Source organism: Crotalus tigris, unplaced genomic scaffold, assembly GCF_016545835.1.
Source record: "Crotalus tigris isolate CLP2741 ecotype Arizona unplaced genomic scaffold, ASM1654583v1 scf7180000019636.1259824, whole genome shotgun sequence".
In the NCBI taxonomy this organism is placed as follows: Eukaryota; Metazoa; Chordata; class Lepidosauria; order Squamata; family Viperidae; genus Crotalus; species Crotalus tigris.
Window position 1 is genome coordinate 437,016 of NW_024097633.1, and position 27,985 is coordinate 465,000.

The 27,985-nt window shown below is 38.2% G+C and overlaps 1 protein-coding gene across 3 annotated transcripts in view; it reads left to right on the forward strand.

Annotated features, from left to right (window-relative positions):
* The window catches only part of PEX2 (peroxisomal biogenesis factor 2), a 34,236-nt gene extending 14,988 nt beyond the window's left edge, over positions 1 to 19,248 (forward strand). For 2 of the 3 annotated variants that reach the window (XR_005559216.1, XR_005559214.1), the window contains exons 2-3: positions 12,357 to 12,480; positions 18,621 to 19,248. The gene's annotated coding sequence lies outside the window, so the exon portion shown is untranslated. Of the gene's footprint in view, positions 1 to 10,303; positions 10,444 to 12,356; positions 12,481 to 18,620 lie in introns of those variants that run through there. The other variant, XR_005559215.1, reaches the window with a different exon arrangement.
* Positions 19,249 to 27,985: the final 8,737 nt, after the last annotated feature.

Below are 27,985 nucleotides of genomic sequence, written 5' to 3' on the forward strand. Positions count from 1 at the left end.
TCTTTCGACCTGGTACAACCCATTCTCAGACTTGTGCTGAAGGGTTTTCAGGTCCTACCTACTGTGCCAAGAAACCATACTGGTTTTCCCAGTTTTCTACTGTTTTTCACCTTAAGACCTTATTTCCTACCTTTCTTAGACCCATTCTCAGACTTGCGCTGAAGGGTACACAAGCGATGGTGGAAGACAAGCAGCCTCAACTGGTTCTGGCACCCACCAGTCCTCCAAGTAAAAGAAGACTCAAATCTCCAAAGGCGGAGGCAGCCAGCAAAGTCAAAGCAAAAGCAAAGGCCTTATCCAGCAAAGTGCCATCCAAGATGGTGGAGAAGGAGGCCGCTAAGAGACATCAGGCTCTAGAGAGGCAGATATCCAGGGCTCAAAAGACAGCTCCACCACAACAGGTTCAAGCTGCATCTGAGACTTCTGAGACTTCTCCTTTCAGCCCTCAGGTAACCACAATGGCACAGGTTCATAGGCCATTGTTTCCAGAGGGTGGATCTCAATCTCGACCTATTAGTCCTATGACATCTAATCCCAGTCCACGCTGGGGGGCTCCACTGCTTAATCCTCAACCTACTCCATCGGCCACGTTCACGCCCATGGCCGCTAGTCTCTGCCCTGAGTCGTCACAGACAATTGTGCCAGAGCAACTGCAATCCATGCTCATGCAGGTATTAGAGAGTCTCTCATCCCTACAGAAATCCCAACCCCTGACCCCCTCTCAGCATCGATCCATCACCCTGAATACGCTTATTCCATTGCTTCCAATCAATCCTCCCAGAGTGGGGATTCTTATTCGGAAATTGATGAATCACGAGAGGAAGCTTTATCAGACGATGAGGATGCTCTTCAGGAGCCTTCCCGTTTTGTAGGACTCTTTGATCCCACTCTATTCAAGACCATTCTAGCCAAGGCCACGGCCACATCCCAGATCACCCCAGAGCCAGACCACAATCCACCCCTTCCACCAGTCAGTCTTCAAATCTTCTGTTTGCTGAGCCCACGGTGACTCAAAGACTTATTCCTTGTCCTCCATTCTTTGCCAACACAGTAAGAAAGCAGTAGACCAATCTTGGGGCTTCTCCTGTCCAGGGTCCTCTGACAAAAAGCTGTTTAGCGTGGCGCCATCTTTAACCAATCTCCTGGAGGTCCTGACTGTGGACACATTCCGTACTCCCATTTTTCAAACTCCACTGTCGCAGGAGATATGGTGGAGGCATTAAAACCGGAGGAGAGGAAAACTGAGTACGCATTAAGAAGCACGCATCAAGCATCAGGGTGGGCAGTAAAGGCTTCCACGTCAGCCTCTTTCTTCTCACGATCTTCTATCACCTGGCTCTGGGAGCTTCAGAGCATGATCCTGCAGGATCAGGTACGTGCCCATCAGACGTTGGGTGAGTTATTAGCGGCGGTGGAATACACGGCCAATGCCACATTGCATGCAGCCCAATTTTCAGCCAGAGTGATAGCAGCCAGTGTTTCTACCAAGCAACTGCTTTAGCTGAAACAATGGCGGATGGATTTAAAATCCAAAGGGCGTTTGGCCATCTCTCCTTACTCAGGTGGAAAATTATTTGGGCAAGCCCTGGAGCCATACTTGATAGAAAACAAGGATAAGAAAAGGGTACTTGCTCACCAGGCCAGGCGATCGGACAGAAAGTCTGCTCCCTTTCATCGCCATCAGGGATTCCGGGGCAATACCCAGGGTTCTAACTGGTCACAACCCACACATTCATTTCCTCCAAAATCGGACCGGCAAACGGAACATTTTGGACCCAAGCCCAGGAAACAACAGCAGTCTAAGCAGCCCTTTCGGGGCGCAGGGGGCCGTCCATATCGGAGGAATAAGTGACTCCAGGGAGGGACCCCCCCCATAGGCGGTCGGCTCTCCCTGTTCTCTTAGAACTGGGGGAACATTACCATTGACGCCTGGGTCTTGTCCATCGTCACCAACGGCCTGACCTTGGAGTTTCTCTCAAAACTGACAAACCGATTCATTTCTTGTCCAACAACCTCAAACCCGTCAAAACCGGCCCCCCTCCCGATCAGAAGGGCAAGGCTTTTATTCAATCCTCTTTATAGTTCCAAAGATCTCGGGAGGATGGAGGGCCATTCTGGACCTAAAAAGGTTAAATTCTTACCTGGTATACAAAAAATTCAAAATGCAGACACTGCATTCCGCTTCTTACTCTCTCCCAGCTCTTAGGCAAGATGATCTCTTGCATCGCCATCGTACCTTGGACCAGACTACATTCAAGAGCCCTTCAGTGGTTCCTCCTCCCCTTTCAGAGGCGAAAGTTAACAGGCAGGTGCGGTTGACCCTTCTGGTAGCGAGTTCACCTCCAACAGTGGAGTTCTCAGGCCATCAACAGGGGCTCAATGTTCAGAGAGTCATCATGGATTGTGTTCACTTGGATGCCAGTCTTTTCAGCTGGGGGGCTCACCTCCAGTCTCAGATAGCCCAGGGGAGATGGTCCAAGGAGGATTTGAAACACAATATAAATTGGCTGGAACTCAGGGCAATTCACCTGGCATTGTGTCACTAAAGTCACAAGGTGAGAGGCCAGCACGTTCTCGTCCTCATGGACAACATAGCAGCCAAAGCTCATGTGAACCATCGAGGAGGCACCAGGTCAAGTTCTCTGATGATGGAAGCCAGACTGCTCTGATCTTGGGTAGAGGCCAATCTGTCCTCGATAAAAGCAGATCACATCTCGAGGGCAATCAACCAGCAGGCAGACTAGCAATATCTCACAGGGTAGGCCACCTGGTTCTAGACTTACTCGCCTCGGCAGCGAACTCCCAACTTCCAAGATTTTTCTCCTGTTTTCCATCCCCGGGGTCAGAGGTGATAGATGCCCTGTGCATTCCATGGCCCCGGGGCCTTCTTTACGCCTTTCCTCAGCTCCCTCTACTTCCGGCCGTCATCCGCAAAATTCTGTGAGAGAAGGCAGAGGTTGTCCTCATAGCCCCTCATTGGCCGAGGCGCCTGTAGTTCACCAATCTCATGAGCCTGTCAGTATCCGTTCCATGGAAGATACCCCCGGACCGAATAGCACTCAGTCAAGGGGCGCTCCGGCACCCTGATCCTCAATGGCTACAGTTAACTGTATGACGCTTGAGCAGAGGTGTCTGACTGAGGAAGCTTATCCCCCGAGGGTCATTGACATGATCCAAGCGTCTAGACCCCCGTCAACTAATAGAGGTTATGATACTACTTGGAAGAGTTTTATATCTTGGATGTCCAGGCATCATGTCCAGTTGGCATCTCTCACTGTGCCTCAGGTTTTACGGTTTTTACTGGACGGGATGGATAAGGGTCTGTCTCCTAGTACTAGCAGGAGACAGGTTGCGGCTTTGGCCATGGTTCTTTCTTGTGATGACTCTTCCTCACTTGCCCACCATCCAGTGATCCGTTCCTTCATAAAGGGAGCAATTAATACGAGACCTCCAATGGTTCATCAGTATCCCTCTTGGGATCTTCTGAAGGTTTTGCAGGCCCTTACCAGGTGGCCTTTCGAACCACTTTGTTCCTGTGATCTCAATCTCTTATCTATGAAAGTGGCCTTTCTGGTGGCAGTGACCTCGGCCAGGCGCATATCTGAATTGGCAGCCCTCTCAGTCAGGCAGGATCTCTGCCTGTTTCGCCCTGATTGCGTGATCCTGCGATTAGACCCCACTTTCATTCCTAAGGTGAACTCTTTGTTTCACTGGTCACAGGAGGTGGTGTTACCAAGCTTCTGCCCTAGTCCGTCTTGTGATTTGGAATGGAGATGGCACACCTTGGATGTTCGCAGGACACTCCGCATTTATCTTAAAAGAACTTCTTTCCATAGATCAGAGGCAATTTTCCTCTCCTTCAATCCTGCCTCTATGGGCTTCAAGGTCTCTTCTTCCACTATTGCCAGATGGATTAAGGCTTGTATTGCCAGGGCATACCAATCACAGTCTTTCGCCATCCCTTCGCATATCACGGCTCACTCTACTTGTAGTGTGGCCACCTCTGTGGCTGGGCCACTCAGGCGCCCATTGGCGACATCTGTAGGGCGGTGACCTGATCATCGCCTTCCCCATTTATCCATCACTATAAAATTGATAGTTTTGCTTCTGCTGGCGCTGCCTTTGGCTGTAGAGTATTACAGAGGGTAGTGTCATCTCCTGCATCACATACCCTGTCTGTTACCCCCTCCCCAGGGTCAGGCAGGCTTTGGTATGTCCCAATCCGTGGATTATCCATCCTCATGCTGGAGAAGAGCGTTGTCTTACCTGAACGCCTTTTCTCAGCATGATGATGGATAATCCACTCCTGCCCTTTACTGATTACTGAGCACTGTGGCAGGAGTCTGGAGACCAACATGTCTGGCTTTGTCTGTGGCTTCACCTCCATCAGAAATGGGTAAACATGACCCAGCAAGAGGCGTGGCTATCTCTCAGACCCAGCAAGAGGTGTGGCTATCTCTCAGTCTAATTGGGTAAAAGGGACTTCAGGAAACCCAATCCGTGGATTATCCATCATCATGCTGAGAAAAGGCATTTAGGTAAGACAACGCCCCTTTTCATTTAGATTAGATGGATAAACAGATTTTTTTTTAAAAAAAGAACTTTGTTTTTATACATGATAACAGTAGCAAAGAGCCTTTGTGATAGAAAGACTCACAAGTATCCTCAATGTAACAATTGACAGTGGAACTAATGGGTTTGATGGAGATAGTGAAACTGATGCTTTGATTGGAGAAAAAACTTTGTCTAGCTTCATTTCTACTTGGAAACCAGTCCTGGACTTTTTGTGTGAAATGGAAAGAAATGCAATTTTAACTTAGGTTTAGAATAGAACAGAACAGAATAGAATAGAGCTGGAAGGGACCTTGGAGGTCTTCTAGTCCAGTCCCCTGCTCAAGCAGAACAACTATACCATCTCAGATAGGTGATGGTCTAGTCTCTTCTTAAAAAGCTCCAGTGATGGAGCGCCCACAATTTCTGGAGGCAAGCTGTCCTCACTGTCAGAAAGTTTCCCCTTAATTCCAGGTTGCTTCTCTCTTTGATCAGTTTCAACCATTGTTTCTTGTCTTTCCCTCTGGTGTTCTTGTGAATAACGTGATCCCTCTTCCTTGTGGCAGCCTCTCAGATACTGGAATACTGCTATCATGTCTCCCCTATTTCTTCTTTTCTTTAGACTAGCCAAATCCAAGTCCCACAGGGGTTCTTTGTATGTTTTAGTCTCCAGGCCTTTGATCATCTTAGTTGCTGTTCTCTGAATTTTTTCCAAACTCTCAACATCTTTTTTTGTGATATGGTGACCAAAATTGACTGCAGTATTCCAGGTATGGTTTTTTAAAACAATACTAATACTTCGTGTGATCTTGATTCTACACCTCTGTTTATACAACCCAGGATTGTATAATCTTTTTTGGTTGCTACTGCACACTGCTAGATCATAGTCAAGTGATCGTCAACTAGGACTCCAAGGTCCCTCTCACAGTTACTGTTTTTAAGCCAGGTCTCACCCAATCTGTACTTGTACTTTTGATTTTTCCTGCCTAAATGTAAAACTTTGCTTTTCTCCACATTGAAACTCATTTTGTTGGATACAGTCCATTGTTTGTCTAGATCTTTTTGGATCCTGAGTTTGTCTTCTGGGGTGTTGGCTACTCCTGACAGTTTAGTGTCATCTGCAAATTTGATGAGTTCTCCTTCAATTCCCTCATCTAAGTCATTTATGAAGATATTGAAGAGTACTGGGCCTACGACGGAGCCTTGTGGTACCCCACTGCTTAATTCTCTCCATGTGGATTTAGTGCCAATGAGGACTGCTCATTGAATATGGTTTATATTTGTTTATTGATTATAAAATTATGGCATGTTAATGATATAACTTAGTTCAAAAGGATATTCTATTTTATATTTGTATTTGCACCAAAGAGAGCAGAAGTTATTTTCTTTCATAGCTCATTCCTTTTTTTTTACTGCATTCTCAATTTTGCTTTTTTTCCTTTTCCCTTCCCCTGAACTTTTTTTTACAATTTCTTTGTATTTTATATTTTTTTGAAAAGCAGTAAAAAAAAGTACCCAAGTGGTTACTTTTCCTAAAAAGTTCATATGTATTTGATTATGATCACATTCTTTTGAGATACAAGCACTTCGAATTCCATGTTATTCTAACTGTACAAGCTACAGAATCTTATATAAAAATTGATTTGTAATTGTGTACCCTAGCATTAAGTCAGACAAAAAAAAAATGGTGTCAAATGATGGCATACAAATTTTAAAAACTAAAATTAACATAGGACTATATGACATTAATACTGGATGAGTCCTCAAAAGAATATGCCATTCTCATACTTTGTATTGATAGAAGCTCTTCTCTAGCTTGGGAACCGGGTTGGCACCATGCAATATGTTCTCCAAGATTATATATTAGTGATGAGCAGTCAAGAGATGGCAAATTAGGAAAACAATCAAGGTTATTCTTAAATATTCAGTAGCCTGCCTTTCGATTGGAAGCAGGAGTATGAACTATGGCACAACCTAGTTCTCTTGAATCCCTAGCCAGTGCAAGTAACAGTGTCTGATTCCACCATAGAATGGACAATGATTGATTGCTCTAGAAATACATATATTGGCCATTGAAAAAATGCTGGCAGTGAAGATACCTTTGCAGAGGTTTTCTGCCAGAAAATCATCATCTCATCCTCTTCATCGTCATCCAGTGCAGAACAATTTCAAGAGGACAACTTTTGGCCTTCAGTATTATATATACATCTTGCTAACTAAGCAGGTTAATTTTCCCAAACAATTGCCCAACAAGGACTAGAGTTACAGTTTGCACTATGAATCCATGGGGGTTTGATATTAAGCACACTGAGGGTAATTAAGTTGTTGTAATCATTAGTTTAGCAACCAGTTTGGCACACTGCTTCAGTCTCCCCACCTTAGCCACAAGCAAGAACATGAGTTAATTTGCACTCCTATTTAAAGTTGTTCTCTTGTCTTTAGAGAGTGTAATTATTTCAACTGTTAGAGATACAATCATACAAACCATTTTGCAGTTACCAAAGGAAGAAAAAAAGTCTTTGAGTTTCAACATCATTCTTTTCAGTTGTGAACAACCTTGTGAAACTGGCGTACCAAAATGAAGCAGAGGTGCATCTTAAATCTGGATTCCTTCCACTGCAGAAAGCATTACGATATTTAATTTTGGGGGGGGGGGAGTTGTTTTATTTTTTTGTTTTGTTTTTGGAACAGTTGCTAGGGAACATAGTTTTATTCTTTACGAATATTTGGGCTCCCTGAGTCTTTTTTTCCAAGAGGAAGAAAAAGATATTCTGGAACTCAGAAACTATGAATGCAGATCTACTCTCTACTTTGAATTGGAATGCAGTTTATCCCCCCCACTCATCCATTTCCTTCCCATCCCCACTTAACTGGATGGATGAAACATTTTAATGTCATTAAAGAGTAATAGAATTGCTTGGATGTTTGGGAGCAGATAGTATTCAACTTGTGATTGTCTTTGCAGTAATGCATTGCTTTGAATTTGGAATTCTATTATTTTACATCTTTGGCAGTTTAAAGTGTATTTTTTTTATAAACAGCAAACTTCACCTCATAAAAATTCATTACATAAGGGTATAAACAAGTATTTTTCCTTCCAGTCATTGGCGGTAAGTGATTCATCAGTTTTTCACAGAAAACCAATTTCGTTGCAGATGTTCATAATTTCCATCCTTCTTCAGTTGTAAAATCATATTAACCATTCCCAATAAAAAAAGAATGTGTATGTGCATGCACACACACATGTGTGTGCTTAATCTTTTTAATAGAATTCACTAACGTTTGCTATCTCATCAGCTTTTCAGAATAGCCCTAAAGTAATCATACTGCCATTCGTGCTTTGGATAGATGATCAGTTTCTTTACTGCTCTCTAATATACATTTTAATAACTTGTAGAAAAACAATAATCCACAGCCAACGCATAGAAAAGCTATATGTCCACTGTTTCTCTTGGGAAATGTCTAAAACAACTCTATACATGCCCACTTGGAAGGTACTTTCTTCTACATCAGAGTACCTTCTTTCATCTAAATGGATAGAGTTTATTTCCAACTGTGCAGCGGATAGAGGCTTGCTAATTATTCCTGTTGACTCTTGCGGCAGTTTGGGCAGCACCAGTGTTTTCATGGATTGTAAAATTCTCTTTGGGAGTGAGTTGCTTTATCACAATTCACTCACAGCTGATTGCCATCTTTATTAAACTGCAGTTATGTGAAGCAAGATTCTTCTATGTTTCTCGACCTTGGCAACTTTAAGAAGTCTGGACTTCAACTCCCAGAATTCCTCAGCAGGCATAGCTGGAGCACTTTAGGGTTTTAGGTTTAGATCTCAGAAAACCCGGATTCAGGACTGCCTGCATCCAGAGATCTCCCTAAGGGCAAAATACATTTAAATAAACAATACAAGTATAAGGGGCAGGTGGATGCATCAAAGGGAGACCCTGACATGGGAATCAAATTGTGTGTGTGTGTGTGTGCGTGCAAATGTATATAGCAATAGCACTTAAGACTTGTATACCACTTCACGGAGCTTTACAGCCTTCTCTAAGCATCAGCATATTGCTCCCAACAATCTGGGATAATTTGAGTCAATCTTGAGCTGCTGAGAATCAAACTGCTGGCAGTCAGCAGAATTAGCCTGCAATACTGCATTCTAACCACTATGCTACCTTGTTGTATATTGTGATTCCCTGAAAATAAGACCCACCCTAAAAATAAGCCTGAGCTTGTTTTTGGGGGATGGACCTAATATAAGCCCTAGCCCAAAAATAAGCCCGGGGCTGTGTGACTGCACAAGCGGTGGCGAGCACAGAGGGGCCGATGGTGTCTGGCAGCAGCTGCAGCCTGCCAGTCCCTTGGTACAGAGCAGGTAAGTCCGCATGCAGAGGTGGGGGAAAGTGTTTGGGTGCCTATGGGGCGCTTGGGAACTAAGTTATTTGCTTTATTCCCAAGCATCCTATAGGCACCCAAACACTTTTCCCCGAATAGAGATCTGATGGAGACTGGAAGCTCCATTTGCTTGAGAATGGAGTGCTTTGAAACCGAGTCATTAGCTCCATCTCCAAATGACCATTCGCAAGCAGACTGAGCTTCCAGTTTCCGTCAGATCTCTATTCGGGGGAAAAGTGGGTGCCTACTGAACACTTGGGGCAGCTCCATCTCTTCCCCCACCTGCCTCACCTCGTGACAGTGGCACAGCACAGCAAGCCACACGGCCTCTGCGAGTGGCTGCAGAAGTGGACCAAAAGCCACGTGGCCTGCTGGATGGGGCTGTTGGTGCGGCTGCCATGAGGCGAGGCAGGTGGAGGAGGGAAAAATAAGACCTACTGCCTCCCCCAAAATAAGATCTCTTATTTAATATAAGACTGGGTCTTATTTTGGGGGAAACACGGTGTGTATATGTATGTATACGTATGTATAAAAGGGCTTCTCCTGGAAAGTTTGTTTAATATCTCTCATTTTCTGTGTATGCAGAGAAACCACCTTTTTCACAATAGAACCATTGCTATTTCCACTGTACTTAGACTTATTAAAAGAACCTGGATTTAATTTATATTCTAAAACATTAAATTAATTTTTACCTGCAGATATTAATGGAAATTCATTAGCCCTAAATGTGATTTTATTGAATGCCTGGAGGACTAAATTAACCAGAACGGAATGTGAAATTTGGTAAAAAGAAATAGATTCAGAAGTAAAAAAAAGTGAGAAAAGATTAACAATGTAGTTTAAAAAAATATTACTGAATATCTTGCAGCAAAAGGCAGCAGGTTTGAATGTTGTAAAACTAGTCAAAAATTATGCATCACCCCAAACTTTTCTCATAGGGAAAATGAACAACACATACAAAATGCAATGGTGGCAGTTTCACTTGCAATAAAAATATGAGGAAAGTACAAAGAAATCAGACAATGCCACCCTACAAATAATTGTCAAATTATTATATAGGACCTACTTCACCTATGGCAATTGTAGCATAAGGATATAAAGGCACTTAACTATATGACACTTTTGACACTATTATTGTATTTGCATCCTTATCACTAAACTGAAAATACTGACATTATTGCAGATATATTTTAAATTGTCTTGTGCAAACATTGGCTCTAGCACATTAATCAAACAAATAAAAAACAATTTATAGTGGTTGTTTTCCCTATGGCTAGCACAGATTCTCTCATTTCTGACATTATTAATTAAATCTCAGTTTGATATCAGGACTAAACATGTGTTTTCTGTGATAACCCTCAAGTACAAATAAATGATCCTATATCAAACTACTCAGTTAAAACTTCCATGTCTCTTTAACATTATGCTTTTTAGTTACCCCATATCACAGACGGAAAATTTGGTTGTGTGAAGGAAACCTATGTCCATAGGTAAAATAACAAGGTAATCTATGTTGTAACTATTAAAAAAAATCACAATAAAAAACTACCGCTTAGTGTATACTTACTAAGATTTAAGAAAATGAACAAAATCCTCAGGAATCCCCAATAGTCTTAGGTTTTGAGACACATTTAGAAATGTTTAGAATTATTATGAGCATCCTACAAAATGGTGCATCCATCATAAGAACATATTAAGCAATCCAAGAAGTTAAGAACAAGATGAGAAGTTGATTGGTTGCTTGGTTTGCTTGTTTATTTACATTTGTTGGTTGGTTTGCTTATTTATTTATAGTTTTTATATTCCATCTAACCATAAAGTTTCTGGCAACGAACAAAATTAAAGTCAAAATTGTTTCCAAGGGAAACAATTACTTTTTAAAAAAACCTGTGATGGCAATCTTTAGTCAGCTGAGTTGAAAGTCTAGTGCAGTTGTCTAATGACAACTTTAAGACTTGTGGGCTTCAGCTCCCAGAATTCCTCAGCCAGCTATGCTGAGTCCACAAGTCTTAAAGTTGTCAAGATTGCAGACCTGGTCTAGTGGAACTACATGGACCACCAGAGGCAAAATATTCTAGAGGATGGGAACTATCACTGAAACGTTCATCTTGTCTATTTCTTATGCATCTTTCAAAAATTAGGCCTTCAATATCCCCCAGCTGGATAGGCAGATGCCAGTCCTTTGCTATGCCACATTTGAAACTAATAACCAGCACTCTGAAACAACATGGAAACATATTAGTAACAAAGGAGGGGATTTTAGTATTATTGTTATTCTGCTTTAGCACAATTGTCCCACCAGCCCTTTAGCTGCTGCAACTTTTAGACATCCAAAGGCTGTCTCATGTTGAGTTGTACGGCAATCAAGGTGACAACCTGGATCAAGTAGTATTGTAACTGGCATACCAAAAGCCCATTAGGATATACTAGGCCCAAACTTCTATAGACTCCCTCTGTCTAGAGTCCAGGAGAGCACCCAGATCTTGAACATCCTTAGTGGGACCAAGACCTGATCCTAAATCACTACTGGGCCTGTTGTTATAGACAAATAGTAACTTTATTTCAGTAAATTTAATATCAGTTTGGTTTTCCCCATCATACCTCCAGGCACCAGTTCAAAACTTCAGTGACATCTCAGGCTCAGCCCAGAGTGGCGATGTATAACTTGATATCATGAATATGCTAATTTCACCCCACTCTAAAATGATTATTTGTCTCATCAATTTAATTTATCAATTAATGGGGAGACCTCTGTGGGACTCCACACTGGAGTAATCAAGGGTTCAAATGCTTTCCCCCATTCTATAATCACCCAATAGAAATACCCAATCAAATATTAGTAAAACTATTATGAGATGGTGCTCCCAAAACCTAACTCTTATAGGTGGTCCAGAATAATGGTCCAGAAAGGTCTTATAAGATCAAGACATACACCCTGCTTGTCTAGATCCTAATTTAGGGTCCACCAAAATGGCATTAAGCCTGTGACCTTGGCTATGATGGGAAAGGATCTATAAATCTTCTGGGATCATTTGTAGTTGTAGTCACCAAAAAACTGTAGACTAGGCAAAAGTTATCAGATATGTATGCATCCAGGGAGGATTGCTTCAGGATAGGACACACTATTGCCTCCTTCAGCACTATACCAACCTCTAGAGAAACGTTCATTATCTCCAAAATCCAGCTGCTCATGATGCTTCTGGCTATCCAAAAAAAAGATTGGATGAAGCTCATAATTATAGGGCTCAGATTATAGAAGACTTTGTCCATTTCCATGGGATCCCCAAAGTCAAAAGAATCACAGATTACCACCCTGCTTTCAGTAATGAGCCAAAGGAACTGCTTGAGATCAATGATTGTGAAAATGTCTCAAAGGAGAATTCTTACCAAATATTTTTGCTATCTCTCTATTCTAGATCAACCAGGTGCGAAACTGAAATACCAGTCAGAGCGTTATGAACTCCCTGCACCTTTCTGGAAAACTTCTAGATCTGGGAAGTATCATCATCTGTCATAAAGGCTTCGGTAGTGCAAGAGCAGGTAATCTGTGAACATACTTTCTCTCAACCTTCCTGAAGCTATTGGAGAGTATCAAGTAAAGTTGTGAAGGCACACACACAAAAATATCAGAATTCATTGGGGGAAATGACAGATCTTTGCTAAGTCAATTCCCCCAAGCCCACCCCACCCCCAAAGGAGGTGAAATCAGAACATCAGAATTTGGTATGAAAATGGCCAATTTCAGTAGGTTTGTCTGTCCATAATTATGGATTAAAAGGGCAGGAAAAGAAAGTCTCTGTGTTTTTGCTGCATAAATGGAATAGGTTTGGCTTGTGCTCTTAATGTGACCCTTATTTTTAACTTGAAACAAGATGCTTTATTGTATTTTAGTAGCAAAAGTTTGGAGAATTGAGAAGAAATAAATACAGATTTCTATTCTGTGTCTTTTAGTCCTGGCTAACTATATTGCATAACATGTAGAAATAAGCTAAAATATGTTGGGCAAGTTTGTGCTTCTTTGTGCGAAGTCAACACAGCCATTATGTGCAAATATCTGTAAATATTTTTGAAATAAAAGATACTCTTTTGGCTCCCAGGATAACCGGCATTACTTTGCCATTACCACTGCTCTAGTATACATCTGAACTAGTGACCTAGAAGTGAAAGGATAATTCTCAAGTAATTTTAGCTTGCTTTGAATCTGAGTTTTGTACATCTTACTAATTACCCTTATCTAAATGCATTTATCTCTTTTGCTAACATCACTTCAAATTCATGGCAACATTGATTAAGTACCTGATGGCCTAGCTAAGCCATTTTTTTAAAATTGTCAAGCTAAACTCTGTCTTTAGCATTTGTAGTCTCCTAAGTAGTAATCTAGTCTCATTTATTCTAGCTAACAGTTAAGTGAACTCTATAAGGCATGAAAAAGAACAGATTTCAGTTTGACATCACCCAGTGTTCTAGCTAGGCGAGAAGGGTTTTAAAAGAATCACCAGACATTCATGTGATCTCATCCTGTCTATCTTTTTCACTTAACTCATCTAATATGCTTTTAGGATACAGTCAAACATCCTACAAATCATCCTGGATCTTATGCACCTGGAAATCAAAGACACTGTCTGGCACTCCACACCTTTGCTCACCCCATTTCTTACTTGACAACCACATGACCAGAGTTACAGTATTCTTAGCAGAACAACTTTTGTGATTTGGACACAAGAATATTTCAGACATTTTTAGGAACTTTCATAGAACTATAATTGCCTTTACATATAGTTGTCAATAGAATAGTTATAGGCCAATGAGGACTAACTTTGTAATGTCCACCCATTTTGTAGCTGCTGCATGTTGAAATCTCCTCTCATAAAATATGCACCTGTATATCAGTAGACTTGCTCATAAACTATAAATATAACTCATCAAGCTGCAGGTGAATCAAACTATAAAATCTTGCTTGTAGAAAATAGTTATCTCATAATTCTTTTCAACATCCCCCTAAAAATGTTAACCACACAGAATCAAATACTGCATATTTCAGAATTTGTTTAACATATTATTTTTGTTTTTTTATGGGTGACTTTAATTTCTAAGAATTGTGATAGGCAATGGTAAGAATGTTTCTCACAATATTATAAGCCCAGAGTTATCTTGTAATTTTACAAACAAACAAACAAACATTTAGCAGCTTCATCCTGTATTTAGTCAGAGGGTATAAATTTGAAATGTAATTACATTTAACTAAACATAGTTAAAGATCTAGAGTCTTACCTTATCAGAATCATTGTTTCACAAGCTTTAGATCAGAGGTCCCCAACCTTTTGGGCACCAGGGACCAGTTCCATGGAGAAAGGTTTTTCCACGGACCGGAGAATGTGTGGTTTTGTGTGCTGCTTGCATCCCACAGATAGGGCTTTGCTTGTTTGTGCGGACCAGGGGTTGGGGACCCCTGCTTTAGATCATTTCTCCTAAATGCAGTTGAACTTCCTAATCTTTTATATAAATCTTGGAAAGAAGACTCAGAAATCACATTTTCAGTTTGATCTTATATTGTTCTTCACTGGAGGCTTTAAACATGTTTCTTCAGTTAGGGTTAGGGGCTGAAAATTATTGAGTTCTAGCTTCTTACTGTCTTATACTGAAAATATTCCTCCCTTCTTACTGTCTTATACTGAAAATATACCTCCCTTTGATTTTTTTTAAATCCTTCTAGTAAATCATTTTCTGCATCAGCTTCTTTATTAACAAATTTTTATTAAATTTATATAGGTAAGGAAAAATAGGAAAAATACAAGTATGGTAAAGGGAAGGGTAAAAAGGAAAGGGGGAGGGGAAGGAAATAAGGGATTAGGGAAAAATAAGGATAGGTACAATCACATATTTCAACAAACAAGCAACTGTCCGGTTCATAATAATGAGTAAGTATCATATTCAACCATTTTTAACAAAGCTTAAACTGTAACATATTAAAAATAATTAGTAAACAAATATGTTGATCTATTAAGTGAACACTACTAATAAAATCACAAAATAAAATAAAATAAAATAAAAAAAATAAATCCTAACAATCAAAAGTAACAAATGAAAATCAGTAAGTCAGGAAAAGTAATCGTATCATCAAAATGATAGTTAGAACTCGATTAAAAATCAGTCATCTATTCTAAAATATTAAATCCTTCAAGTTCTAACGTGTCTCTAACATTGATAATTTTTCTCCCAAGTTCTAAAATAAATTGAATCATCTTTTTCTTTCATTTCTAATGTTAGTTTATCCATTTCTGCACACTCTAGAATTTTGGTAATAATAATCTGGTCAGATGGTAGATTCTCATTTTTCCAAAATTAGGCAAATACTATCCTTGCAGCAGTTAAAACATGCAATATCAAGTAGTCATTCTCTTTACCATAATTAGGTCTTAATATTCTTAACAAAAACAATTCTGGTTTAAATTTTATTTGTAGTTTCATCATCTTTTCCAACCATCTATGAATCTTAGATCAATATTTCTTAGCGATAGGGCATGTCCACCAGGCATGGTAATAAGTGCCTGGCTGTTGTTTACATTTCCAGCAAATATCCGAAACATTTTTAAACATTTTCGCTAAGCGAACTTAAAATCTTAAAATCATTGCATTTAAATCATCAAAAAAATTCTTAGTAAGTTTAACAAGCACTGTTTGAAATAAGAAAATTAGCTTTGGTAAAATGTATTCTGGAAGAATGAAAATATCTAGGACCAAACAAAGGAAGCACTGCAATAGAAGCTGATGCATTTTCTGCATCAGCTTCTATTGCAGTGCTTCCTTTGTTTGGTCCTAGACCTAGATACTTTCATTCTTCCAGAAGAACTGAAATACAGAAATTCATTGTTGTGATTCTTTTATTTGAGCAGAGCAAAGAGTTTGCATAAACTTCATTGTTTTCAATTAATACTTGCGATCAATTCAGTTTGTTTCTTTCAAACTGACTGCTTTATGTTCTTTTTATAACATCTGAAGTAACCTCTGCTTACTCAGCAAGAAACAATTGTTAAAGCTTCCACAAATGGGCAATCTGAAACTCTCAGAACATATTCTTCACAATCAGCATGTATTTTAGAAATGACCTTTTCACCCAGCTAAGTATGCGGTTTCTGTAGACTTTCTCCATTTTATTTCTTCCTCCTGTTGAATTCCATTGCTAAACTCCTATTAGCTGTCCCTGTTCAGTTGTTTAAAAAGAAACAGTGTGGCAATTATAGCTGTAGAGCTGGTATTTCTGTCATTAAACTGTTTAAAGTAAGAATAACATCTGAGAGATTCTGAGTTTTGATTAATGTTCTGATGTTTTACAGCTTTGCAGAGCCCCAAATGTTGTTCCAGTTTACTCTCCATATCCACTTATCTAAATCTGAAGGAGGGCTGAGTGGTATTATGGATACTCTGATGAGAAACATAGTGGTTGGCCATTAAATTTTATCACCTCTGCAAATGCTACTTATTGGAATACTGTGGGGAATAGGTCTATTTTTGTGTATTTTCTTATTTTGTTGCTTTTCAAAAATCAATTCATTATCATTATGCATTTAAATGCATTTGTGCATGATACTCTATTTTCAGATCCACAAATTCTTTTATTGTTATATTTTATCAAGTCTCAGTCTAATTTCTATATATAGTCCATTAGTCTTTGTGTTAGCTTGCATTTATCTCCTTTCATTTCTTTTCATTTTCCATGTGCCCCATTCATTGCCCCAAATTAATTTATTTTTACTAGTTCTCTGAATTTCTCTTGTATTGTCAGTTATCTTCTTTGTGTAAATGGTTACGAGATTTAAAATATTGCATCTTATACATAGTAGTATTATTTTAATCATATATCCACATTAATCCTATTGTGCAAAACTTCTCAGACTTTTCTTTAAAAACTTATTTTAAAATAATCTCTAAACATTGTAATTCCTTTAACTGGACAATTTATACATTGGTTAATGTTTTATCCAAACTCTTTGCTGGACTATTGAGCAACAAAATATTTAACAAAATATTGAAACTTCTGCTATTTTTATTCCATTTTACCAAAAAGTAAAACAGCTGTTAGTGTTTTGGTGCCTTCCCATTTAAGCCTATGGTCACATTTGTCATTAAATCTGATTTTGAATTGAACTGATTGTAATCTTGTTGCCATTAACTCTCTTATTTGAATTATATCTTTCCTAATCTGAATCAGATTTTGGAATAATACATGTTGTACACTTTAGTGTATAAGTGTAAGCCATGTCTGCTATACTCAGAGCCCTACCTAATTTTGTTGTGCTGGGCCCTAATTTCTGCCCAATTGTACCATTGACTGGTGGGAGTAATTTCTTCATTTATTATTGTTTCATCTATTGGTTTGAATTTCCTTTTAAAAATTCAAAGCAGCTGCTATTTTCAATATAGCATCAATTTTGGGAGGAAAACCTGAATGGCTCCTTTTTAAAAAAAATAAATAAATTGCTATATCCTGGTCAAAATGGATTCCCTCTATCTCCTAGCTGCTTTCTCCATTTGAAGAAAAAAAATATCGGCTCACAGTGTGCTTTCACCCAAAATGGAAAAGCAATTGGTAAAATGATTTTAAGCAGACAAAGAGCTGGAAAGGAATTTGCTACGCATCTGTCATCCATTTTTCCTTTCCTCATTCCAGCATCTAATGTTGAATTACCTTCAAAAAGACAAACACAAACTGCTGTGTGAAACTCAGCATCATATGTAGTTTGCATTTGGGGAATAACTTAACTGTGAACTCACTGTCGTAGCTCTGCATGATTTTTTTAAAAAAACCCTACAGATCTATATTAACTTGAGCAGAGTAAATTAACATAGACAGAGGCTGCTATACCTTACTGCATTTCTTGAGCTGCTGATAAAGCAAATTGCACTAGAAGACCAGCTACTAGGACAAGATAGTGTTATGACAGAAATAATATAAGGAATAATAAGGACTCAGGTGTCCATAATTAAAGCTGTATTTCAACTATAGGGTTTCAGTTACATCATTTATCAATGTCATTATAAGCTCTTGAAAAAATTACAAATTTATATGCAGAATTCAGAGATACATGATTTGTTAGAATGCATGAAGAATGTTTCTATTAAAAGCAGGCAGACAATATGTTAACCTCTAATGCTAGAAATGCCAGCAATCTAAGATAGGAAGAAAATCTGCCTTTGTTTCCCGTTGTTCTGCCACCCCTATTTCTTCTTTCTGCCTACTTAGCAACTGAACAGATTAATTTCAAGAACCAAGTCAAGGTGGGCCAGGGAAAACTCAAAGTGACTCTCTAGAAAGATCCGCTGAGTATTAATTTGCCTTTTGCTAGCATTTCAAGGGACAGGTGGGAGTTAACTGCTAAATGGCAGAGTAAATATGTTAGCTTTAATATTGGGTTCCTCCTGAATAATATAGGATGGTATGTGAGAACTTCCTAGATGAGGGGACAATTGTGCCCCAATCCTTAAACATGCATGCAATGTTCCATTCAGTCAAGAGCCTTTCAGCCTTTCTTCAATATTGCTTTGGAAGTTTTTCTGTTAAGCTCCTTTGGTCAATAAAACAGTGGCAGGTAGAGGAGGAATGCAGCTATTTTTATTTTATGAAGTTAGAAACAAACAGTAATATAATCCCTTATAACATATTCTTTCATCATCTTTTTCAGGTTCACACACTTTAGTCTGCAAACCTGTATCCTGATGGATGAAAATAGAGTTATGCTCTTGTTGAAAAGGTACCAGCAGGAAGACAGCAAGCCCATTTAATCATGGAGGTTTGGCATCAGCACTTGACCAGAAAACTTCCCATAAGGAGACAGTGAGGGACAACCCAGGAAAGGGCCAAGAAAGGAGAAAGTGCATTTTTGTCTCCGTCTCCGTCTCTGAGACTATCTGTGTTGCTTGCATTATCAGTATCTGCAGCTACACTACAGACTTATAGCAAATTTGTCTTCAACTTTATTATGAAAAAGAGAAAGGCAATTGAAGATAAACATGCAAGAGATGAGTAATGTGGGAGAATAAATGAATAAATACCCTGAAACAATAACCAAAACAAATGTTTCTCCAAATGGCAATAAAAGTGCATTAATTCACAGTTGCAAATTACTACTGCTTAGAGCAGATGTACTTAATTATGGGTTCCTTCTTAATTATGAATTCCTCATCAATTTGCAATGCAAAGCTTACAGCCTCAATAGATAAATGTTTCATTTTATTTATTTGTTGCAACTATTTAGTAGAGTGTTTATCTAAAAGAAAAAATAAAGGAAGCAAAGTATATATATTTAAAAATGCCATGAGATGTGTCTAGATGAATGCTAAACTGAAAAGAAAAAATGTTTTAATTAGTGCTATTATGGCACTCACTAAAGTATACAGGTGATAATCCATTCCACTGACAAACCTATCAATCTGATTATGATACATAAACATATGCTACTATTGGGGATCTGTGGGGGAAGAGTTAAAATCATCAAGGTGGTGACCACACCCAAGTGATCAAAGCCCAATGGGGTTTAAAATAAGGCCATTGTCAGTGGTGGGAGCCAAATATGTGAACGACTGTTTCTTTGTATGGATGCCGCTTCTGGAAATCCATTCTGGGCCTGGGTAACAAAAAATTAGCTACCGGTTCTGCTGAACTGGTGCAAACTGGCTGAATCCCACCACTGGCCAGTGTCCATAAGCCACAATAAATTAAACTAGAGACAACAAAGCACAAGTTAGCTAACCCTAATTTATAATCTATATTATTCTGCTAATAAATACATCACAAAGCATCATACGTGGCAGTTATGCTAGTGATATTGTATATATAAATCTAAAGTCCACAGATATGACAGAAATAGCATAAAACATTTATTTGGAAAATACATCCCTTCATATACTGTATATATAATATGTGTCTTAATAATGTTTTTTTTTTGGGGGGGGGGAATTAAAAGAGAAGCCACATAGGTGTCCTGTTGTTGGCCCTCACTCCAATCTTTTCAATGCCTCTTTTATCCTTAATCTCTACATCGCCCCAACTTTCGAAAACCAAGAAAATGTTCTTCCCCTCTGTTTTCTTCAACTCCATCATTCCTTCTGATTTAGAAATCCTTCTTTAGTTTCCAAATCTTTTACTTATGTATTGCAAAGATCACTTGGAAGTGAGAAATACTTCCAATGTAATCTACTGAATTCCTTGCATGGATTGCCCCTGTGACTGTGTAGGACAGATAGGGAGGAAGCTAACCATCAAATTGCAAGAATACAAGTGAGCGGTCAGATGAGAAGACCCGAACTTATTGGTAGCCTCACACTGCAATGAACAAGGACATACTTTCAACTTTGAAGCAACTTTGATTGTTAGACAAGCAGGTACAAAAACAGCCAGGGAAGTGATTGAAGCCTGGGAAACAGGCCTCTCATCAGTCAACAGGAGTGCTGATTTACCACTAGCCTATCAAGTACTTAGAAGGCAAGGGTTTGGCAGCACAAGAAAATGACAGCTGATAACTTAAAAACCGGCCATTAACACACCCCAATCAACATCTAAAAAGCTACTTACAACAGGCACTATAAATACAACAAACAGAACAGCACACACTCTTCTAGAGAGAAGTTCCCTGAAGATGGCTTCAGCAAAAATTCAAAAGCTTAGAAGACAAAACCTCATCCGGATGACCGACCCAGATTGGATCCTGCACCATTATATTGGGACACATATATTCGCCTTCATTCTTTAGTTTCCCTTGAAAATGAAGGACAATGCTACTATCCCTAACCTATTGCTACATCAGTTTTATGAAAGGACATATCTTTCCTTTAACCTTCCTTGCCTAACCCCCTCCTTATCAATTTATCCAGAAGTGAGTTAATACTACAATTTCCTAAATAGACATTTGAGTAATGTTTAGGCAACTTCTTGATATTTTTTCTGATCCAGGGAAATGATTGTGAAAAGTGATGGAACAATTGAGAGAAAGATACTCTAATATAATTTCTTTCAGAGAAAAAATGTGCTTTCAAACAAGAAATGCTGGCATTAGTCTTTACTTCCAAGATAAAGCAGACAAAAGAGAACATGGAAAGGGAACCCTACAGAGGGAGCTGCAAAAAATGTCTCCATCTCTGTGACTAAACATGATCACTTTTTCCATGCCAGCCTGATTTGGCACCTTCACGAAACCCACAAGATTAGACATTTATTTTTGTTTGGGAAATAGAAAGAAATCCAGACTCATAACCACATTCCAGAAGAAGAGGAAGCATTTCAAATCTGTTTTGGATCATGATTAACTTGCATCCCATGGAATTCAAGTATTAATACATCCACATCCAGTCCCTGATTTAATGACTGCATTAAAATTCAATAAAATTTACCTAATTGGCCTATTGCTTAGGCAATTGGTTTAGCATCAGTTGCAAAATGAGCCAGCCAGTTATGAGTTATTACAAGTCTTTCTTATATCCCACATGGAAAGAGTTTGACATTTTCAACACCAAGATTAAAAGATATAAGTCATCTGCCTTATACTGTATATGTATGATTATATTGTTGAAATAAGTGCTATTTAGCAGTTCAGCAGTTTTATTAAGTGATTTCTATGTGCAAGTTTTATTTCTGACAAAGAATATATTTTTATGAAAATAATGGCAGTAAAGGTTTGCTATTCCAATTAAGGATAATAGAATAGATGTGGAAATACAGCACCTGTTTTACTTCAAATTGTTGTTTAAGATATATTTCATATCTAATATATTTAAACCATCTTTGGTAAAAGAGCCAGAGAATTACTTTAGCCAACATTCAGTGAAGTGGAAAATTCAATAGAGCATCTATCTTTTTGTATGATAAAACAAGTGAGGAATCCATTTCTTCCATTCTGAATGAGTGAGGAATCGTACAATAGTTCTTGTTACTCTGAATGTTTCCCAAATCATTTTAGAAACATCTGAAGACATTTAGTATTTAATTTAAAGCTGTTTTATCTTAATTTAAAATGGACTTTTTTAATTTTAATAATCTGGATGAGCAGTGAGTGGTGTGGTGGTATGAAGATGCTCGCCTCCCACTCTGAAGGTTGAGCGTTCAATCCTAGGCAGCAGCAGATGTTTCTCTATCAGGGCGCAAAGAGAAAATATCTACTGTGAATTCCACATAGGCATCAGGAAGGGCATTCAGCCAGTAAATGCTCAGCTCCATTCAGCCTTGACTCAGTCCTGAATAAAAGGATTAAAAAGTTGTAAAAAGAAAGAAAAAAAATCTGGATGAGCAATCTTTTTGAATGTTATTTAGGAGAAACTAACAATGTTGCCAAAGAATATTCTGTCAACCCATGGACCAATTTTCTATGACTATACAAACAATGCAGCGTCCATGGATTTGGGTGAGAATATTATATAATTTTTATGGGTGATTGAGGGGTACAACATTTGGTAAAAACCATAATGTAGTACAAATCATGACAACATAACACAAATGATACATGTGATATAGTGGGGTGAATGGGCTTGAAAGTTTAGTAAGCCATGACATGAAAAACAACACCCATAATTTGTCCCAGACTCAAAGCACATTTGAGTGTTGCATAATTAAAACTAGTTCTACCTAAAAATAACCAAAAAAAGAAACCAAAAAGAAAATAAGATAATGGAATAAAACAGATATTACAATCAAAACCAACAAATACATCAAGTGTATATATTACCAACCTACTCCAGGGTTTTTTTTAAAGAACATCTAAAGGCTTGCAGGATAAGGACGATCTAAGTCTACAGGAATTCTATTCTACAGGACAAGTAGTGCAACAGAGAAAATGTGCCTCCTGGGTTCTTGTATACAAAGCCTGCTAACCAGCTACTTGAATTGCACTTGAAGATTCGTTGGTAACCAATAAATATGTGTAGCAGAGACATTACATGGACATACTTAGATGTGCCTATAATTGCTTTGACTGCTGCATATTGGACCAACTGTAACACCAAATGGTTTCAATATAAAGTCCATTACAGTAAACTTCATGTGAGGTGATCACGAGAAAGAACTATTGAGTCAGGAAAGAGCACAATTGGCACATCAGAGGAGTCTATGCAAAGGTCATCCTGGCCTCAAGTGCAAGCCCATTCAAAACTAAAGATGGAAAATTTCCAGGAACACAATACCTATTGTTATTGTTATGAAAGAGCCAGTTCTTCCACATATGACAAGGATCCCACAATCTGTAAGCAGAGAGAAGATGGCCAGCCAGCTGAGCTCCTATGTGGTGATGCAGAAGAAATCAGTCTACCTAAAACCTCATGAAGGATCTCCAAGCTGGGTAGTTCTGGTGGTGTCTATGAGGAATCTTTCTTCAGATTGCTCATCTGACTAAAAGAGAATAATGATACAGGAAAGCTCATTTCATGCTGCTGGCTATCCCAGCAACATCCCCGCTGACAAATTGTTAACAGAACCTAGAAAAAGAAGGGATGTGTCCTCTTAAAAGGTTTTCCCTTCCTTCCATTTTTGCCCACAGGTGAGAGATGCCGGTGATGTGGGAAAGTTGTTTTCATACCATTGGTTTCTACCAACTACTTCCCAGATGACCAATGGATGAGAGAGATCAATAATAAGGGAAAGATATGATATGAAAAAGCAATGGCATGAAAGAACCCAACTGTGGAAGTACAGAAGGAGGAAGCTCAGATGATTGCAGTACTGAAGATACACAGTCTGAGATCCCCTTTCATAAACTAAATATCCTCTAGACCAGGTAATTTTAATAAAGTGTACATGATCTTGAAATCCCCCAACTTAGAAACACTTTGACTGGCAATAAAGGTCAACTTTGAATTACTATAGGTCAACTGTGACCTATAGTAATTCAAAGCCATTCAAATTGTTTTACAAGGTGAATCAGATGGGATCCATGCATCAGTGAATGTAGTCAGATTTGGGGGTTCTTGGTAATCTCTGAGCTTGTGGTTTTATTGTAGGCAGATCATTATCCAAACTAGGTAACATCATCAGTGCTAGTGCTACGTCTGAAAAAACAAAAAACCAAGCTCAGAGAGTACCAAAGGCCCTTTATTTCAACCCTGAGTTACAAGTATTATTCTTTATGGATTAATCAGATTACCTCTATGACCAGAACATGTTCATTGAAATGAATCAGTATCTTGTTGCAGAAATTTAATTGATTTTATGATTATAAGCTCAATGAAAAAGGGATTTTTATTTTATTTTTTTAATAACACTGCTATTTTGCCTTGAAGTATGATTTGACATATAGGTAATTTGCAGATGTTTTAAGGTTCTATTGAATAAATTGAAAAAAAGATAATAACTCTTAGCTAGATCATTGTTCATAATCAGACCAGACCAAGAAAAAAGTAGCAATTTCATAAGAAGATAACATAGAAAAGAGAACATGGAAAAGAAGATACACAGAACCAATAAAGAACCAATAAAGAACCAATAAAGGAATATGGTAGACTAAGTCACATAATTTTCAGCCACTTCACCATGCGCCTCTTGTTATAAGAACATTATATATTAATAATCAGCACACATTTTTATTAACCTGTGTTGTTCTTTTATATGGACCTTTCAGAAGTGATACTTGGAGCACTCCAAAATTCTGTTTGATATAAACCATAAGTACTGTATGCTACTCACAGCTTTACAGCACATGTTTCTGGCTTAACCAGTGCCTGTTACCATTACTATCTTCATAAGTTCATAAAAATGTGCCTCCTGAATTCATAAAAAGAGCACTTTTTAAGTGGAATAGGTAGAGGTTATGTCCCATTAAACTGTTTCGATTATTCATTGTGGTAAATTCAGTATGTCCTCCAAACAATCCTCCTTTTCTAAAGCATGTTCCTTTACATTACTTTGGATATAGCAATTTCAGCCAAGCCACTTTAATTTATACTTTCTATCCTTGCGAGAAGCAGTTTCACATACAATTGCTTCCTGTTTGAAAATAGCCTATGTTTTATCAGTTGCTCAAGCAGCCTCAACACACAGCATGCTATTTGCATTAATTAGGGCACCATGTGGATAACTATGGTTCACCAGGTAGTATTTGCTAGCTTCCTTCATTACAAAAGAATTTAGGCTGATTCCAACATGATCATGAATAAAAACCCAAGAGATCAAACCTTTTCTGAAAGTGGCCATAGTCCTTGGCTTATATACTATATACATCCACAGTCCTCCAGATGTAATTATACCTCACAGAATTCCCATTCAGTATACTTTTTGGGAAAGCCTGGAATTACAGTTCCAAAATATCTCCAGGGTTCTTGATTGTAAAAGACAGATATATGAAGGATCTCTTTCACTGACATGAATACCAGTAGACTTTCTCTATAATCCTTATTGCACAGTGATATTTTTCAGTAAATACCACATTATACAGTAATCTTTGACCTAGTTATCAGATTGTAAATGGAGAGCTATTTGTTAAACAATGTAAAAATTAAAGATCTCCCAGATGCCATTTTGTTCACCACTTACGCTCTGCTATCACATTCAGTTTTTAGATTTGTATAGTCTCCACCCCAAAGCTGTTTCAGTTGTTGAAAACATGGAGTTTGGGAGGGCAGCCTTTCTTATTTTTCTGTTGATTTGGGGCATGTTTGATTGTTTTGCTCTTCCACATAGTTTTATTGTTTGGTCTTTTTGTGAGTATTGCAAGCCAACCAGAATCTTTTGCAAGACAGGTAGTTTTCCAGATCTAATCATCATCCATCCATCCATCCATCATCCATCCATCCATACATACACCAATAAATGATTCTTTTAAAAGTGAGATTCAGTTTATATCAGAAGACCATGTAGATGTCATAGAGAATGGTTACCAGGGGAATGTCAGGGAAGCATGGCTTAATCCCATTCCAAGAAACTTGAGAAAACAACTCAGACCAGTCTCTAATTCTCATGAAGCTAAAGGGAGCGAGGAAGAAGGGAGGACATTCAGACTTGTATGATTCTGTTAGTATAGCAGTTTCAATACAATTAGCCTTGAAATGTATAGCAATGTTTTTTTTTTAACTTGGTTTAACCTATAGGACTCAACCCAATTCAATGTATTTTTACTGGATTGGATTTTATTTCCATTCTTTGAGTCTAGAATTTGTGCAGTATTTTTTCCACTATTTTGCTTCTTTGATGTGAACTCTAAGGTATTTGGCTCTTGTTCTCCAGTAAAATCAGCTTCTGAAAATATGTCTCTCAGCTCAACCTACCTCTTGGAGTAATTGTGGAGAAAAATGCAAGGGACTGCTATATATGCAGCCTTGAACTTCTGAATGAAATATAGAAGATTCTTACATAACTAATATGGTAAAATCACAATTGATTAAATAACTCCCATGGATAGGTATATACCCTTAATACGGTAAATGAAATTTTGCAAGCAAAATAAAGCTTCATAAAGCAATTTGTCCAGTTCAATAGAAATTAGTATAATAATCTTATAAAATGTAACTTTTCTACTTGGGGACAAAATGTGATAAAATTAATAGTAGTATTTTTTTGTGTGTGGCACCCTCATGACAAATTTAGACAAACTGGGATAAATTTCCTAATGACATTAAAATAATAAAAGAAAATAAATAAAAGTGATATTTGTACAAAATTATATTATATTATATTTGTACAGAATTATATTTTTTTATTAAGATGGTTCAAATATTGGGAGGGAAGATCTGTTAAGAGAGAGATTTAATATATTCAATTTTTTTAAAAAAGATAAAAGAAAAACACCTTCAAGCTTTATTCAGTTTCTGTTCACTTCATCCATGAAGTTCTTTTACCATCATTATGGAAGTGGAACACCAATGCTTTCTTCCATTTTTTAAAATGACTTCCCAGTGTAGTTAATGCTGTTAGATTTTCAGGCAGGCCAGCATCTGAATACTAATTACTTAGTCTCTGAGATAAGAAGCTATTGTGTAGCTCAGGGGTGTCAAACTGCTGGCCCACGAGCCAGATGCATCATAGCAAAACCACATTCACCTCATTTCCGGCAATGGCAAAAAAGTCAGAATATGTCACAACACATCACGTGACATTGCACGTTTGACACCCCCGATGTAGCTGCTAGTTAATGGACCTTAGAAAGGATGCAACTATTCAAGATATGTGACTGGTAACAATGAGCTACATATAGCAAACCATATTCCAGTCTGAAAACTTTTCTACCCCTTTGAGGGCAGGCTTATCAGTCAAAAAATTAAGTTTCCCTTTATCACCATAATTAATGTCATGATACTTTCTTTAACACACTTGCAGTTAGTTCAAGAGATCAGGTTCAAGACCAGGAGCACAGTACAGTAATACAAAGTCAGAATAGAACAAATTCAAGCCTGTCTATTATGACTGAGGAATCCAGGTTAGCCAAACATGGTATACACACGCAGGCATTTATTATCGTCTGCTCTGCCCCGTATAGATGGATACACTATGGTCTTAATCAAATGCCAAATTAAAATCAGTATACCTGAATAGTAACAACATTACCTGGATTTTATCTGAGGCAGAAATATCGTTCATCCACACATGCTTAAATATGGCTTCAGAAAACAATTTGAAGCAATCTACAAGTTTGCAGAGAAGGCTGTCTACAATAAGTGGCAGAAGTTTGCCAACTTAATTATTTAAGCATGGTTGGGGCACATTAATATTTAGGTGAGAGATCACAATCTATCATAGATCTGTTGGGTAGCCTGGAAAGTAAAAAAAAAGTCCGAAACAGCAATGGCAAATCATCATTTTTCCTATTCAAAATGATTACACACACCTTAAATCTATATTGTATTGTTGCTAATAAAATCACATGGGCTTGCCACTAAAGCCAAAAGCAGTCACATGCAAATTTCAAGAGTGCTAGAATCATATTAAGATTCAATCAAATTTGGGTATATTCAAGTTTAAACTGCTCAAAGAAAAGTATAGTCTTCTTCATTCTGGAGAGAAGAAAAATGATGGAGATAAATTAGAAAGAACAGAACAGAACAGAATGTTTGAAAACCTCTGGTCTAGAAGGCTAGG